General features: G+C 41.5%; 1 protein-coding gene across 2 annotated transcripts in view; it reads right to left on the reverse strand.

The window, feature by feature from the left end:
* The window catches only part of PPP2R5A (protein phosphatase 2 regulatory subunit B'alpha), a 96,476-nt gene that overhangs the window by 77,349 nt on the left and 1,263 nt on the right, over positions 1-17,864 (reverse strand). The window lies entirely within an intron of this gene.

Consider the following 17,864-nt stretch of genomic DNA (forward strand, 5'->3'; position numbering starts at 1 on the left):
GATACTTGTGTTGCCAATGAAACATGCCATAAACAGACCTTTCCAAGTTAAAAGTTGCTTCTGAAAGCCAATATAAACAACAACTGCCCCCACAGTCTAAGAATATAATTAACCTTAAGTAAAATGCAGGAGCAAAATGAAACACTGGAAAATACAAGTCAAGGTCACAATTGCTTAGGTTTTTTTTATTTTCAAATACTATAGAAAACAAAGGGAAGAAATGCTCCTATACTCTTTTCACAAGGCAAAAGGAACCTTTTCTTTTGCAAAGAAGGAGTAGCAGCAACAGAGAACTCACAGAAGTACAGGAAGCTAGGGAAAAATACCACACAGATCTTTAACTCACAGGTACTCTACAAGGATAACTCTGCAATGGGATGAAGACAGCATGTTATTAACATCACTGCTAGCTCTTCTTCTGCCTGCACCTGTTAGCTCTCCCGCTGCCAGACAGGCAGGCTGACCCTGGAGGCTTCACCCATGCCCTGGTCTTGACCAGCGGGGACATGCAGGCCACATTCACAGGAAGTCAAGAAAGCCAGGCACGGGGAAACCACCCCATGTGAGAGAGGTTTCCCGAGGGACTCCACCAACAGAAGCAGGTAAGAGATGCAGGAGAAGGTAGTTTGTCTGCATAGCCTCCAGGAGTATGAGGACTTCATCAACAGGATATACATGGAAACATCCGGCACAGAGAATATTAGCTAAATACTGATAATTATAGCAGTACTAGTGGAGGAAGGGGAATCAGCTGCTCTATAGGGAGGAGATTGGCTGCTGGCCACCTCGAGCAGTAGACAGTGCTCCACCCCCCACCCAGGTTCCCCCATCCATCAAGGTGAAGAACTGGTATGCTGTACTGGCAACAGGAGGTAAAGAGCAGACCTCAATGGCTGAGGAGGAGCCATCTACCCCCAAAGCTGGGAGCTCACAGCCACCACACCCAAGAGGAGGCAGTATAGTGTGCTGGTGGTTGGAGACCCCCTCTGAGGGGTGACAGAGGCATCCACCTGCCAATCTGATAGGATGTCCTGGGAGGTGTGCTGTCTACCTGGAGCCCATGTTCAAGATATTTCAGAAAGGCTGCAAAATGTTCATCCATCCCCCTGACTGCTACTCCATGCTGCTCATCCATGTAGGCACTAGTCATACTGCCAGGTATGACCCTTGGCAGATCAGCAGTGATTATAGGGCTCTGGGAGCAAGAGTGAAGGAATCAGAGGTCCAGGTTGTATTTTTGTCCATCCTCCTGGGTGGGGGGTAAGGGCTAAGGCAAGGGATATGCACATCCTGCAGATGAATGCATGGCTGTGCAGACACAATGTCAATGGAAAAGCTTTGGCTTCCTCAACCACAGGATGATGTTCCAAGAAGATGATCTACTGGGAAGAGACTGGGTCCACCTGACCAAGAAAGGGAAGAGCATCTTCCTACACCAACTCGCCAACCTAGTGAGGAAGGCTTTAAACTAGGTTCAAAGGGGGCAGGTGACAAAACCCCACAGGTAAGTGTAAAATAGATTATCTTAAAGAGGGCTAGATGTTGGGAGGGGAGGCATGTGGAAAATTACAAGAGAGTCATGGGAGCAACAAGAGGGAAATCCATGGAGAACTCTGCTCAACATCTTAGACGTAGTCCTGCCCCAGTGCAGGGGACTGGACTAGGTGACCTATCAAGGTCACTTTGTGTGCTAAATTTCTATGATTCTAGTCTATACATAAATGCAAGTACAAACTAAATTATGACTTAATTGGCATCACAGAGAATTGGTGAGAGAAGTCTCATGACTGGAATATAGGTATAGAGTGGTATACCTTGTTCAGGAAGGACAGGCAGGATAAAAAAAGAGATGCTGTTGCATTATACATCAACAATATATACACTTGTTCTGAGATTCAGAAGGAGGTGAAGAGGCAGACCAGTTGAAAGTCTCTAGGTAAAGATAAAAGGGGTAAAAACTAGGGGTGATGTTATGGTAGGGGGTCTACTACAGACCACCAAATCATGATAAGGAGGTGGATGATGCATTTCTAGAACAAATATCTAAACCTCAAGACCTGGTAGTAATGGGGGAGTTTAACTACCCAGATATCTGCTGGAAAAGTAATATGGCAAAACACAAAATTTCCCATAAGTTCTTGGAACGTATTGGGGACAACTTTTTGTTTCAGAAATTGGAGGAAGTAACATGGGAGACTGCCATTTCAGACTTCATTCCAACCAACAGTGAGAAAGTGGTAGTGAATCTGAAGGTGGAAGGCAATTTGGGTGAAAGTAATCATGAAAGGACAGATTTCATGATTAAGGAAAGGAAGGAGTGAGAGCAGCAGTATAAGGACAATAGACTTCAGATGGTAAATTCAGACAACTGGTAGGTAAGGTCTGCTGGGAAGAAAATACAAGGGGAAAGGGGAGTTCAGGAGAGCTGGCAGTTGGTCAAGGAGACAGTAGGAAAGGCACAGCTGCAAACTATCCTGATGCAAAGGAAAGGTAGGAAGAACAGCAACAGGTCAATATGGGGCCAGCCTGTTTGGGGGGGCACAGCCTTCCCTACCTGTCCCTCCATACAATTTCGCATCCCGATGTGGCCCTCGGGCCAAAAAGTTTGTCCACCCCTGCTTTAGTGGATATATATATGCAAGATTTTTAAATCAGTGCAGGACCTCATTACCAATGGAGCTGAAATTAAACATCCAGTCCTACAACATATTACGTTTGAACTAGTTTTCATCAACACTGAAGTACGCCCTTCCCCTCCCATACTCACAACGGTTCTTCAAAGTAAAGTAGTGATGGATACTGCACTTAAATAAGATTCCAATTTGTAAGGGTAGCTTGCAAAGGGTTTTTTTTTAAATTGGGCCTGTGTCCATTATGCTGTGCAGAGATGACAACTTAGAATTTTTCTTCAAGTAAATTTTCCCTTATTTTTTACCTTAAGGTATTAGCAACATCAAATCTGATCCTCCTACCTTTTTGTTGAGGGACCAGCTAGATGTCTCTGTGCATCTTTATTTTAGACCCTCATATATTAACTGAGAATCTTTGACAAAGCCATCCTTTAATCAGCATTTATAAAGTTGAAATTGACTAAAAATTCCTTCTCTATTTCAATTGCTCAGCTTTTACTCTTGACTTTTGTGATATCTAGTTCTTCTGTCATCAAGATGTTTTAGAGCAGTCAAACCCAAAAGTACAAAACAGGCAGAAAAAAGCATCTTTGAACAACAGTCTTCAAGGCAGCTTGTACACATTGTAGAAAGCAAAAAAGGCACTGTCTCCTCAGCAGTAATGCCATATTCCATTATTTTAAGGTGCCTTATTATTGGTTCATTCCTTTATGCTATAGAAACCTGGAACCTCTTTAGTTTTTCCAATTACATAAGTGATCCAAAGCAAAAAGTTTAGCTATTGACAACCGTAACTCCATCTCAACTATCCAGTTATTAAAGGGAAAACCCCTTGAGAATAATTCAGTCTCAAAAAACACACTAGAAAGGCTGGTTTCAGAGGAACAGCCGTGTTAGTCTGTATTCGCAAAAAGAAAAGGAGTACTTGTGGCACCTTAGAGACTAACCAATTTATTTGAGCATGAGCTTTCGTGAGCTACAGCTCACTTCATCAGATGTTGATGCTGGAAGTTCAAAGCTACAGGAACAAAAACAAAAAAAGTGATGAGTACAGAAATACCCAGTTTAAGTTACAAGAACAACCTGAACTTTGCCCTCTCTTCATTCTCTCCAGTGACTTTTCTCTTCAGTCCGCATGAAAATGCAGACATGGAGACATTCTGGTAAGGATGTTCTGACAATGACATCTTAGTCCATTTTATTTGTGGTTTGCCTGTGGAATCAAGCAACTCTGAAGTACATTACAGCTTTGGTTTTGTACATTCACAAAAGCAATTCCTCAGCACTGCGTTCCTCACACATAAGCAACTTAATTTTTGATCCAACCTTTCTCAGTTTTCTAGCTCCAGGTACAGTAGAGATGTGCCTATGCCAAATCTCACATAAGCAGAAGGCTTTTAGATTTGAAACCCCATATACTTTTGGGGAACTAACAGTTAGCCTGAACGTAATAAATTCTAGCAAAGAGATTTAAAAACCTCCCTCCTTCCCCAATAAAGCTTTCAAGAAGGTAGGAGTAGTTGTCATGAAAGATGCACTTCAGTTTAAATGTAGCAATGTGGTACATTAACAGCAAGAATAAAGTAGCCCAGTTAGATCACATCTCAATTTTCAGTCACTTATGTAATAATGTACAACAGTTTGAAGATAGGTGTATCCCCTGGTTTTCAGCTGTTCTGTGAGCTGTTAGAGGAAAAAGCAAAACTGATCTCTCTTCCTTCTCAGACTAACTGCTGTGTTGTTACTTTCCTCTTCAGACCAGCTTTCCCATCCGATGCAACACCTGTTCCCCTCTGGACCAACCCAACTGCCGCCTCCGTCCCTCCCCCTTCCTCTCACATGTGTATACACACATACATACTTCTCCCAAGCATACCCATAATTTTCTGACTACTACTTTTCCCATCAGGATCATGGTAAGTTTATAAATGCCTCATCAGGACCCACTACTCATGAGGAAATTTTTTTTTAAGTCAACATTCAAACACTCACCCATGACAAATAGAAAACTTCCACCAGTAACTGAAGGAATAGCTCAAATGTAATTTTAAATTCTTCAGAAAAAAGTTACTTTAATTAAAATTAAGTTCTAATCCTTTCGTTTGCAAAGAAAACCTTCCAAATATGAACTGATGCAGTGCAGTCTTCTGAAATCTGCAGTCAACTCTAGTACTTATGCTTGGTACAGATTTCCCTTTCAGCAACAAAGCAAAATGTACATTTTTATTCAATGTGAGGTGAGGGGACTCACCAGAGAAAGACAGAGGCTCAAGAGTGAAAACCCTTTCTTGCTAGAAGCCAGGAGACATAGAATAATTCAACCCTTAACCCTCTGTTCCCCCCCACTTCCAGCATTCATAACAGCATTATGCCCCACTTTTTAGCAGATAGAAGGGTCCCTACAATTCTCATCACCCTGTTGCCCTGGTCATCACTGATATTGGCCCCCATGTCCCTTGCTTTGATAGTGGCCTCTGGCTAGTAGTGACTTAATTTTTAGCTGACTAGGATCTAGCATTTTGGATCTAACTTTCCACCAGCATTCCTCCCATCTCACACACACCACCAGTTATCACTAAAACAAACAGATGAAACCAAATCTGGTGCTCTGAAACCATGATGTTTCTAAGTTATGATGAAACAAAGTTAGAACAATGCCAAGTAAAATCAGCTCATTTCATGAAGGCTTGCATCTCCAAGCACCTTGTTTGATTTGTTTTTAAAGATTTACAGAATTGTACAATGGCATAAGAAAAATGCCTGTGAAATTTTAGACAGATTGGTTTAGCTTTATTAAAAGTCATGGGAAGTTCAAAATCAGACTTATAATGAAAAACGATGCAGAGTCTAACAAAGAGGGAGATGAGAAACACTTTGCCAGAAGGTTTAACGGCTATCTTCTGACAGCAGAGGAATGCTGAAACTCTCAATCCTGGGTCCTATTTCAGGTTCTAGAGGGGAGTATGGGCTAGTAGCAGTGAAACCCTTCTGTCCTTCTCTTCCCCTTCCCTGTCTCCCTCTGCTGCTATCATCCCAACCTGCCTGATTCCCAAACACACTCTACTCTAGCATTTAAGTCAAGCCATTTCCTCCTATTCCTGAGGTCCAGCAGCAGTTAGCAATAAGAGCTCTCTGTTCCAGTGCCCGACCTGTCAGCAGTCCAGAGAAGCAACTGCAGCACCCCTGAGGGGAGGATGACACATGCTCAGTACAGATGGAATCTTTGGATAATTTTGCTGCTAATCTCCAAGAAACCTCTACAAAGCATGTGCAAATGACAATTTTCAGAGTTGTATAATTTGGCCAAATGTGGATTGATTTTCATAGAGCACCTCAAATCCCCTGCCCCCAAATTACAGTGGTGTAGAGCTTCACAACAAAAACAGTTGTAAGCTTTCCAATATTTTTTTTTTTTTAATGTATTGGGAGTCATCAATACAGTGAAGGATCAAAATACCATATAGGAAGAAGAAGACGACCTTGAGGATCAGAATAATAGAAATGGGACTAATAAGAATTTCTGCTATAAGCAGAGGGTTCATCAATGGAAAGCAACAGAGGAGGAAAGAGACCTGTGTTTATGGGCCAATCATTGCCATCCCATGAGCCACCTACGTGATGCAACTGTGATCTGAGGATATATCAGCAGTGGTATTTTCAGCAGCGATAGATTAGGATTAATACCATTGCACAGGGAACTAGTAAGACGTCATTTGGAATAATGTGTACAATTCTGGCCATCCATGTTCAAAAATGATTAATTCTAACTGGAACAGGTGCAGAGAAGGGCTCAAAGGACGATCAGGGGAATGGAGAGCCTGTCTTAAGAGAGGAGACTAAAAGAGGTTGGTTTGTTTAGCCTAGCAAAATGGAGTGAGAGGAGACCTGATTGTACTCTATAAATCTATCGGGGGTAAATACCAAGGAGGGAGAAGAGCTTTTTTGCTGGCACAAAAACAAATAGATATGAACTGGCCACGACTAAATTTAGGCTGGAAATCAGAAGTTTTCTAACAATAGAGTAAGGCTCTCGAACAGCCTCCCAATAGGACCTGTGGGATAAACCTTAAATTTGTCATGCTCTAACTTAAAGGTAATTATAGTGAGATTGTATGACAGGGTTGCCTAAGGTGGCAGGCGCATGGCTCAGCAGCCCGGGAGGGAGCAGGGGTTTCCTCTGGTTCATGTCTTATGTCCTAACATCTCATGATTGAGGGTTTCAGCCAGCCACCTGTAGGGATCAGGAAGGGAATTTTTCCCCATAATGTATTTTGAGTCAGGGTGTTTTGTTGTTTTTTTTTAATCTCCTGCCTTTGAAGGATTGGAGATGGCCATGGCCAGAGATGAGACACTGGACGGGGTGGAACGGTGCTCTGAGGTGATACTGAGAATTCTCTCAGGTGCTTGGCTGGCTAGCTCTTGCTCACATGCTCAAGGTCTAACTAATTGCCATATATGGGGCTTGGACGGAATCTTCTCCCAGGCCAGAGTAGCAGGGACCTTGGGGAAGGGTGGAGAAGGGATTGCCTTCCTCTACAGTGCAAGAAGCAGGTCACTTGTTAGGATCTGGGTATATCTTAAATAATCAACTCCCTGTTATTGCAGAGGCCTTGGCACACCATAGTCCCTTCTATTCTCTACCTGTGGCACACAACAGTTTAGTTTCCTCCAAGATAGTTCCAAGTGGCTTGGTGGCTGGACGGTGTTAGTAGCCTAATATACAAGAGGTCAGACTAGATTGTCTGGTAGACTCCTCTAGCCTTAAACTTTATGACTCTAACTATACCTCATTCTTAGAAACAGCTGAACTGTTACTGTTGAAACGTAGGCTATGTCTACACTACAAAGATAAGTTGACCTATGTTAGGTTGACTTACAGCCACCGCATTAATTACTGCAGTAGCTGATGTCCACGCTACCGTCCTTCTGTCGGTGATGTGTGTCCTCACCAGGAGTACTTCCACTGACTGAAGAAGGGAAGTGGGGGGAGGATTGAGAGCCAAGTCGGGCAACCAACGCTTCTTGACTCTGGTAGGGAGATCTGTGCTGCGAGTCTGGCTGGCATTCATGCTCCCGGTGGGAGCAGGGAGTTCGGATCTGGGGTGGGGGAGCGGGGCAGCAGTGCTCCCAGCAAGGAGCCAAGGGAGCAGCCTGGCCTGGAGCAGAGACCAGGCAGCAGCCAGCCTTCTTGTCAATTTCACAGCTCCAGCAGAGACTTGAAATTGATAAGAACAGTCAATGTAAGGAACACTGTCTACACTGCATCTCCCTAACTACACTGACCTAAGCCCTACACCTCTCGTTAAGGTGGTTTTATGTCGTCGGCATAGAAAGGGAGTTAGATCGGCACTGGTGGAGGAGCATGTCAGTGTACACCTCCACTATTTTGTTGGCAAAAGCTGACATCAACAAAATTGTGTAGTGTTGAAAAGGCCTAAGAAATTTAATCGGAGGCATGGGTCAAAAAGTTTTCCATACTTGGCATGGAAAACTTCAGTCCAAACAGTTCTAGCAAAGTTATAAGCAACTGAAAACTAGAACCTTGTAAAGGAAAGTGTTACACAAACTTTACCATAGGCAGTCCTGCTTGATCTGCATATAGTAAGTCTAGAGGTATTCCACTAGCAATATCCTTAAGACAAACTTCCTTGAACATGAAAAGCAGCAAAACTGAAGGGAAAGGAATAGCCCAAACACACAATCAGTGACAAATATCATTAATTTGCCTATGAAAAACAAGCTGCTGGGTTCAGTCCAGTTCCTAGCAGTTTTTCCCACAATACCACAGAGAAAACTGGCATTATTTAATACTTATTGTCCCAGTGAAGCGATGGCTCCACCCTCTCCTCCACGTCCCTTTTCAAAATTCACTTCCTTCCATTAGGCCTGTAACCTTAGTATTACCTCCCAGTCAAAACAACAGGGTCAAGATTACATGGGCATGAAAGAGGAGCTACATCATCCCCCAATGGCCATTAGGCTCTTTCAAGTCCAGGTTACAAGAATATTAGTGAGGAATCTTGAAAGTTGCTGTGCATCCTATACCTGTTCTGGATAAATAAAAATGGTCTCCCAAGAGCCATTGATATGGCACTGTTCAAAAGCACAGAATTCACTTAAATTTTATTAGAGAGTTCCACATATCCTTCCCAGATTGATGTAATGTTCTTTTGATCAGATAAAGGCAGCATGTCTTGAGCAATAAATAATTTACATTTAGCTTTCTTGACTGGACAGCTAAATTACTTTAAACTCAGCACCTGTACACCCAATATCTGACTAAACTATAAAGCAATGAATATGGAAAGAAATCTGATACTAAGTTGGCACAAAAGATGTGAAAGATTTAAATAGAAAAGTTCTTCACGTGAAGACTGTCAATAGCTCTGTATTTAGGAATTACACTTTATGGAAGGTTTCAGAGTAACAGCCGTGTTAGTCTGTATTTGCAAAAAGAAAAGGAGTACTTGTGGCACCTTATCTAAAAACTAAAAAAATCCAAGTCTAAGGATAACAAAGATCACTTCTTGTAAGAATTAGAGCCCAGACGTTCCACTTGATAAACTAGTAATTCCTTAATTTGGAAGAAATTCAGTTGCTTGGTTTTTTGTACAGCACTCCATATCAATCCAAAAAAAAGAATTCTGTATCAAGTGCTAAAGAACTGTTCTTGCTTCTCTTTCAAAATTATGAACTTCTTGCTAGACTGAAGAGCAATTTTTGCTATATCTGTGTGTATTGTAAATATATTTGTAACTTTTATATAAAAAATCTCACAGATCCTCCACCCAATTAAGAGTTTACTCCCCTCAAAGGAAATCTTATCCACCATACTAGTAGATGTAGGAGATCTTGATAAAAGATATAAAAGAGAGAAGTAATAGGGGTGACCAAGGGTGAATCCCCAGGAATGTAAGTAAACAATTCACCAACCTATGAAAGATACTGCACACTGACATTTCCCTAATGTATAATGGACAGACATTTTTATTAGGTTGACATTACAGTGGATCAGGACAGTATTTTTGATGGATGCTTTCTTTGGGGAAGCACAAGACAACAACATTACAAAGAAACTCAAAACCCTGTGACAGGCTCACTGGTCCTGTAAGGAGAGTTGGGCTCAGCCTTACCTGTGATGGATCAGCCACCCCTCACACATACCCAAATGATCCTAATTAGATGTGGATCAGATGGCTTGGTTAAGTTATCAGACCCAGCTAGAAAGCATCAATTGATGCCCATAAAAGGCTGGGAGACCTCAACCGGTAAAGTTGTCTCCTGTGATTGGTCCTGAAGGGAGAGGATGACACAAGAGAAGGAGGTTCCTACAGCAAGCACTGGAGAGGGCCAAAGCCCAGGCCAATAGCCCGAGGTAGACTGTGAATAAGAATCCAGTCTGTGGAGAACCAGATTGGGGAAGAACTCCAGGAACAAAGCCCTGAGGGTCAATGGCTCAGGTAGGAGCTGGACCTCCAAGGATAGTCTGGAGGGTCAGAACTTTTTGTTTTGTTTTGTTTTTGTTTTTTTAAAATAAAGTAGGATGGAAGACCCTGCTATGTTATGTATGTTTTCCTGGCCTTGCCTGATGATACTGAGACAGATGGTGAGCCACAATGGGGTGCTGTGGAGGCTGACCCTACTACACAACTTTTATAGCTATTTGTTATTCTGAAACAGCCATGGATTACAGATATCCAAAACAAATTTAAGACTCAGTCTGATCTTGATGGATTTAAGTTGTGTACAAATGTAAAACTTTACATTTTTGTAATGTAGCCATTAAAGCTTAGCTGAGGTGCAGCATCTGGAAGCCCAAACTACCTCCCTGGAGGGTTGAGGAGTAAATACTATTGTTGATAGTTTTTACATTCCATATTTGGATGTTTAGTAAGATTTTTCCAGTATAAAAACTTGAAGTCTCTAATTACAGGATTCTCCTCCCACACTGTCATCATCCCTAGCACAGAGACCCTATAGCCTTTCCCAAGCCTTGCAGCTGATGGATTCTTGGACCGGCTTCCAATTCTTCCACTGTAACAGCCAATCTGTTTTGCACCAGGAGCCAGCCTCATTTGGAAACAAATTTAAGTAAACAAAACATATTTGATTTTTAATATTGTTTCCATCCTGCAGGGTTTGAAAATGATTTTTCTAGATTTACAGTTTAAGATTCCAGAAAGCCATCAGGAATTTCTTATTCCTTATAAATACAGTACAAGGTGCGTGTTATATAGGAAATACATACATCTACTTTACTGCCTGTACTTAATCTTAAATAATTTTGCTCTGCAGAAGCAGAGTTGCTTGCTTTGCAAAAAAGCTTGTCTCACTGCTTCTGATGTCTCACCATTTTTTAAAGTCAGTAAAGTTTCCTTGCTTCAATTCATAAACACAAGCTAACATACTATTTTCAAAACTACTCGCATCAGATTTTGAATTACAATAATGCTTTCTAAAGTGAAGTTTAAGAATTCCATGATTGTATATGTTGCTAAACTGCAATGTGTGTGTTAAATATATTCTCAAATACATGCATTGGTTAAACATGTAGTATGTAAATACATACAAGTGTTTCACCCTAACACTATGAGAGATCATACTTAGTTTTTGAATTTTGGTGTTACCCAACATTGTATTTTAGAATTCAAGTACATAATTGACAAATTCCTTGTTTGTCTAAAGTTTCACAAAATCAAAGTGAAAAGCAACAGGAAGACACTTTTAATGTAAAATTTTTTTAAGCCTGCCCCAGCTTTAATCATTTTTAAAGCCTTATCCTGGAACAGTTAGTTTCTTGAGATTTTTAGGTAATATCACAAAGTGGACTCTGCCTGCATCATGTATGTACAAGGAAAACAAAGACAATTTGACCGAAGGAGAGCATAATTTTATTATTTTTATATACCCTGTCACTAGTAAGGCCTTGCTGACCATTTGTTCAAAATGAAAAAAATTGGTTTATTCCAACACGCACACACAATCACAACCTGAAAGAACATCCAAAATGAACCATATTCATAAAAAAAAATAAAGTTAACAGCTGTTTCACAAAGGATGTTCCTGTTATACTTGTAACTAGCACATTACTTAGTACCTGAGTAGATTTCTCCAACTCATGACACACAAATTAATAGATTCTGATACTGCCCAGCCATAGTAGTGTGTTTAACTTCAATATATATTACTCTGGAGGACATTCTGCACCTAAAAGTTACGCATACAATATTTTAAAAATCTGCAAGTTGCATTGGTCAAATAAATGCAGAGACTCCAGCATGGCAGTGGGGAGTAGAGGTCGCTGGTTACACAAAGGTGGAGATCACCCTGCAGCCCCCGCCACCCCAGAGACATGGACTCAGTGGTGAGGCTGCACCCAACCCTGATCCAGCACAAGGCCTGGGCCTGCCCCAGAAACAACCTGGGGCCCTGCCCTTCTGCTTCAGGAGCACCAGGTATGGGGCAGGCAGACTCAACCAGGCAGGATCCAAGGGTGGCGGGATCCAGGTGTGGGGTGAGAGGATTCTGTGTGGAACAATCTGAGGATGGAGTGGAGGTCAAGGATAATCTAGGCATGGCCCAATATCTAAACAAATACTTTGCCTCAGTCTTTAATAAGACTAAAGAGGATCTTAGGGATAATGGTAGCATGATAAATGGGAATGAGGATATGGAGGTAGACATCACCATATCTGAGGTAGAAGCGAAACTCAAACAGCTTAATGGGACTAAATCGGGGGGCCCAGATAATCTTCATCCAAGAATATTAAAAGAATTGGCACAAGAAATTGCAAGTCCATTAGCAAGAATTTTTAATGAATCTGTAAACTCAGGGGTTGTACCGTATGATTGGAGAATTGCTAACTTAGTTCCTATTTTTAAGAAAGGGAAAAAAAGTGATCCAAGTAATTATAGGCCTGTTAGTTTGACATCTGTGGTATGCAAGGTCTTGGAAAAAATTTTGAAGGAGAAGGTAGTTAAGGACATTGAAGTCAATGGTAAATGGGACAAAATACAACATGGTTTTATAAAAGGTAGATCGTGTCAAACCAACCTGATCTCCTTCTTTGAGAGAGTAACAGATTTTTTAGATAAAGGAAACGCAGTGGATCTAATTTACTTAGATTTTAGTAAGGCGTTTGATACTGTGCCACATGGGGAATTATTAGTTAAATTGGATAAGATGGGCATCAATAGGAAAATTGAAAGGTGGATAGGGAATTGGTTAAAGGGGAGACTACAACGGGTCCTACTGAAAGGTGAACTGTCAAGTTGGAGGGAGGTTACCAGTGGAGTTCCTCAAGGATCAGTTTTGGGACCAATCTTATTTAATCTTTTTATTACTGACCTGGGCACAAAAAGTGGGAGTGTGCTAATAAAGTTTGCAGATGATACAAAGCTGGGAGGTATTGCTAATTTAGAGAAGGACAGGGATACCCTACAGGAGGATCTGGATGACCTTGTAAACTGGAGTAATAGGAATAGGATGAAATTTAATAGTGAGAAGTGTAAGGTCATGCATTTAGGGATTAATAACAAGAATTTTAGTTATAAGCTAGGGACGCATCAACTAGAAGTAACGGAGGAGGAAAAGGACCTTGGAGTATTGGTTGATCATAGGATGACTATGAGCTGCCAATGTGATATGGCTGTGAAAAAAGCTAATGTCGTCTTGGGATGCATCAGGAGAGGTATTTCCAGTAGGGATAAGGAGGTTTTAGTACCGTTATATAAGGCACTGGTGAGACCTCACCTGGAATACTGTGTGCAGTTCTGGTCTCCCATGTTTAAGAAGGATGAATTCAAACTGGAACAGGTACAGAGAAGGGCTACTAGGATGATCCGAGGAATGGAAAACTTGTCTTATGAAAGGAGACTCAGGGAGCTTGGCTTGTTTAGCCTAACTAAAAGAAGGTTGAGGGGAGATATGATTGCTCTCTATAAATATATCAGAGGGATAAATACCAGAGAGGGAGAGGAATTATTTAAACTCAGTACCAATGTGGACACAAGAACAAATGGATATAAACTGGCCACTAGGAAATTTAGATTAGAAATTAGACGAAGGTTTCTAACCGTCAGAGGAGTGAAGTTTTGGAATAGCCTTCCGAGGGAAGTAGTGGGGGCAAAAGATCTATCTTGCTTTAAGATTAAACTCGATAAGTTTATGGAGGAGATGGTATGATGGGATAACATGGTTTTGGTAATTAAATATTCATGGTAAATAGGCCCAATGGCCTGTGATGGGTTTTTAGATGGGGTAAGATCCAAGTTACCCGGGAAAGAATTTTCTGTAGTATCTGGCTGATGAATCTTGCCCATATGCTCAGGGTTTAGCTGATCGCCATATTTGGGGTCGGGAAGGAATTTTCCTCCAGGGCAGATTGGAAGGCCCTGGAGGTTTTTCGCCTTCCTCTGTAGCATGGGGCACGGGTCACTTGCTGGAGGATTCTCTGCTCCTTGAGGTCTTCAAACTACAATTTGAGGACTTCAATAGCACAGATATAGGTGTGAGGTCTTTTTTAGGAGTGGTGGGTGAAATTCTGTGGCCTGCATTGTGCAGGAGGTCAGACTAGATGATCATAATGGTCCCTTCTGACCTAAATATCTATGAATCTATGAATCTGGGTGCATGCAGCTCAGTGGGGGTTCTAGGTGTGGGGGGGGATCTGGATGCTCATTGTGGGGGTTCCAGGTGAAAGTGGTTGGGGCTCAGCCAATGGGTCTAGAGAGCTCAGCAGGGGGGTCTGGGTGCTGGGGGAGTGGGGCTTGATGGGGTGGGGTTCTGGGTGCAGCTAACTGGGTGTCAGTAGCATGGGGGTCTAGCTGTGGGGGCTCAGGGTGGTGGGGCTAGTTAGGGTGGAGGTTTGAGTGCAGGGAGCTCAGTGGGGTTGATTTGGGTGCAGAGGTGGGGGCCCGGAGGCAAGGGGATTCAGATGCAGGGGTTGAGGTTCATTGGAGTGGAGTTCGGGTATGGAAGGATGGGGGGGCGGGTCTGGGTGTACAGGGTGAGGCTTGGCAGGAGTGACTGGGTATGGGAGGTACAGATGCACAATGGTCAGGTGAGCAGCTCCCCATACAGTGACCCCTCCCACCACAGCTGAGGAGCAATGGGGACAGAAAGCTGAACTTCCTGCAGCTGGGGGAGGTTTCTGGGGATGGGTCTGACACAGCTCTAGCCACTCCTTGCAGGAGAAGAGGAAGTCCTGTCCTCTCCTGCCTCCAACCCAGCTGGGACTAGCATCTGATCCCGGATCAGGGTAGGAGCCACTGGCTGGAGCATCCCTAGCCCTGTGGTGATTTACCTCTCCACCAGCTGCTCCAGCAATGTATCTGCACTGCTAGGGAGTGGTGTGTGACTGCTCTTGCAGCTTCCCTTTGCTTCCCTGTCAAAGACTTTTTTTTTTTTCTTTTTTGGCTGGGAAGTAAATAAATCTGCTGGGGACATGAATTCTGCACCTGCGCAGTGGCACAGAATTCCTGCAGGAGTAAATAAAATAAATGTTTACAGGTTTTCATACAGTACTACTTATATCCTTGTATGAGAATTTTTGATTAGGAGGTTCAAATTCCAGTCACCCACCAACATTTCCTAGATTAGTTCCTTTTTAAAATCTTTTACCCAAAACAGACATTTATAATAATGACAGGAGCCTGATTATTTTTGATGCATCTCTCCTGCCAGGAAAGGAGTATGAGCATTCTAGACCAGTCAGACAGAAACTTACAGGTTGTTTTGGAATTTTTATGATGTTTGCATTTTCTGTAAAATGATGGAGTAGTTGTGACTAAACTAGGTTACCTATATTTTAGGTATAATAAGTATAATAGTCAATTCTTCCTAACACAGCAGGTTTTAACTTTTCTTTAAAAGCAAAAGCTGTCTGGGAAAACAAAAAAATTAACCTAATGCCCCTAGGCAACCAACATAATGCCATTTTTCTGCTTTATGCAATGACCCAGGATGTACTACAGTCGTAGGATCACACCTACCACAGAACTCTGTTTGGAACTGGTCTTAGAGTGAGGTCAAACTGTATTTTCTCAGGGGGGAAAATGCATGATTGGGAATAAAAGTTCTATGAAACCATACATTTTTGGAGGCCAAGCGTGATGCTACTACTACAGTGTACGCTTCAGGGGAACCACATGGAGCAGGAGCCAGCAATCTGCAGTTTAGACAGATTTCCCAAGAAACATGCAAGTTTTAAGTTACTAGTGTGCCACCTGACTCTCAGATTGGTTATTTGGGACACTCAGCATAGATCAATAGTTTGCAGTTTTGAAAAATAGTTTGACAGGTTTTTTAAAAAGAAACTACATTTGTCAATTATTTTGAAGCAGTTGAGATTATACGTGCTTCTGTAGATCAAAATTAAACTCTGACCACAAATAAATACAGACAATTTCAAACCCTTAATTTAGGTCCCTTCAACCCCAAACAGAGCTCTGTGCGGGTGGTTTGCCCATACAGATTCAGTTTGCAGGTTTAAGGCTTTATAGACCTCTAAACCCCCAAATCTGGCACTTTACGGGGACTGAGATAGTTAAGTGACCTAAACTGCAAGTATAAGTAATTGTGGAGACAAAACTGCACACACAAAATTGAAAGCCTCACTAGTCTGATTGGACAGTTGGCATTAAAGCCCCAATTCAGCAGAGATTTTAAGCATGTACGTAGTTCCACAGACTTCAATGGGACCACACATGCAAGAAGTAAAGCATGTGTTTGAGTCTTTGCAAGATGAGGGCCTAAGATTCCTATAAACAGTAACCATATTGCTGAAAAAGTCACCCATACGTGATCTCTAATGCAAGGGCTCTGGTATCAGCTATTGAGAGCTTTTAATACAGTTTACTAGAGGTATAAAAATCAGAACACATTTGAGCAAAATGTATCAAGTATTGACTATTAAAGCACAATGGAGTTTACACTTATGAAGTGTAGGAACTTAGTTCATGTTTCAAACAATTTTTCCAGTGGTTTTTTTTAAACACTGTCTTACCTGAAAATTATACTAGTTTGCAGAAATATTGCACAGGGGGGAAAGTCACTGATCTGTCAAAGGAATACCAAACTGTTTGAATATATTTTCCCCCTCTTGTTGTTTTATGAGCTGTGATGACTATAACAGATGTGGAGAAAAAAAAATCCCCCACTTTGTTTATTTGCATTTAGCAGCAGTTGGATAGTTTGTTTCACTGTTTCCCCTATACAGTCATTTTCCTCTGAGTGGGTCTGTTAAAAACATTTTTCTCATTGTGTTTTCTTAAAATATATAATCTGACTGAAAAAAATTAACAAATAGGGAGATTCAGGGTGAAACTACTTTGAAACTTTAAGTTAACCATGTTATACTGAACCTTGCAGCAAGTCTAATCATGACAAAGGTGGGATTTTCACAAGAGCTTTTTACTAGTCTGTTTAGAAGACAAGCATGATGCGCTTTTGAAGCTACCATTAAGCTGTATAACTTTTAAAGTAATAAAACTTATCTTTACCTTTAAGGTTCTTTTGAATTTTGTCAAACACTGTCTTAATCACAAATTTGTATTCACCATCTAACCGCCATTTTTGTATTATGGGGGATTTAAAGACCACGCACAACTTTAATTTTATATTTAGATTATGTGCAAGACTGTGGAAATTTAGGTTTATTTTGGTAAGAAACTAGAGCCTGTCCTGCAATATCCTCATCAGTCTAATTTCCCTGTAACATTTAAATGTGATCTAGGACAAAATATAACCTACAAAAATACAAATACTTTGTAATTTGGCCAATTTAGTGTTAGTGCTGCCAGCATCTAAAAATCTTAGTTTGCCACGTGAGACCGTACCAGTGGGAGGAGAACTTTTAATGGTTATTTGTGAACAATTAAACTGAAGCAAGAGAAAGGGTTTACTCGAAATCCTCCAACACAGGTGGGAAGGAGCAATTAGGCCAGAACAAGTGCCCCAGGTCTAGCACACATTTTCTGTGGATAAATTAGATTATATATACTACAAGTACAGCGTTTGCCAGTGTAAAATACACCTCACAGGAAAAGGAAACTCCATTCACTCCAATATTTTAAAAACAGTTTCCTTCCCCCCAGCACAACGAGCAATCACGAAAGAAGGATTTTGAATTTCACTAACTTGCTGGGTCAAAACCACGCATTTAATCCCTAATTACTCAGAAAAAGGGTTGTAATCTTGAGGCACTAGCTGGGTTAATCCTTCAACAGGCAACA

This window comes from Lepidochelys kempii, chromosome 3 (genome assembly GCF_965140265.1).
Source record: "Lepidochelys kempii isolate rLepKem1 chromosome 3, rLepKem1.hap2, whole genome shotgun sequence".
Lineage (NCBI taxonomy): Eukaryota > Metazoa > Chordata > Testudines > Cheloniidae > Lepidochelys > Lepidochelys kempii.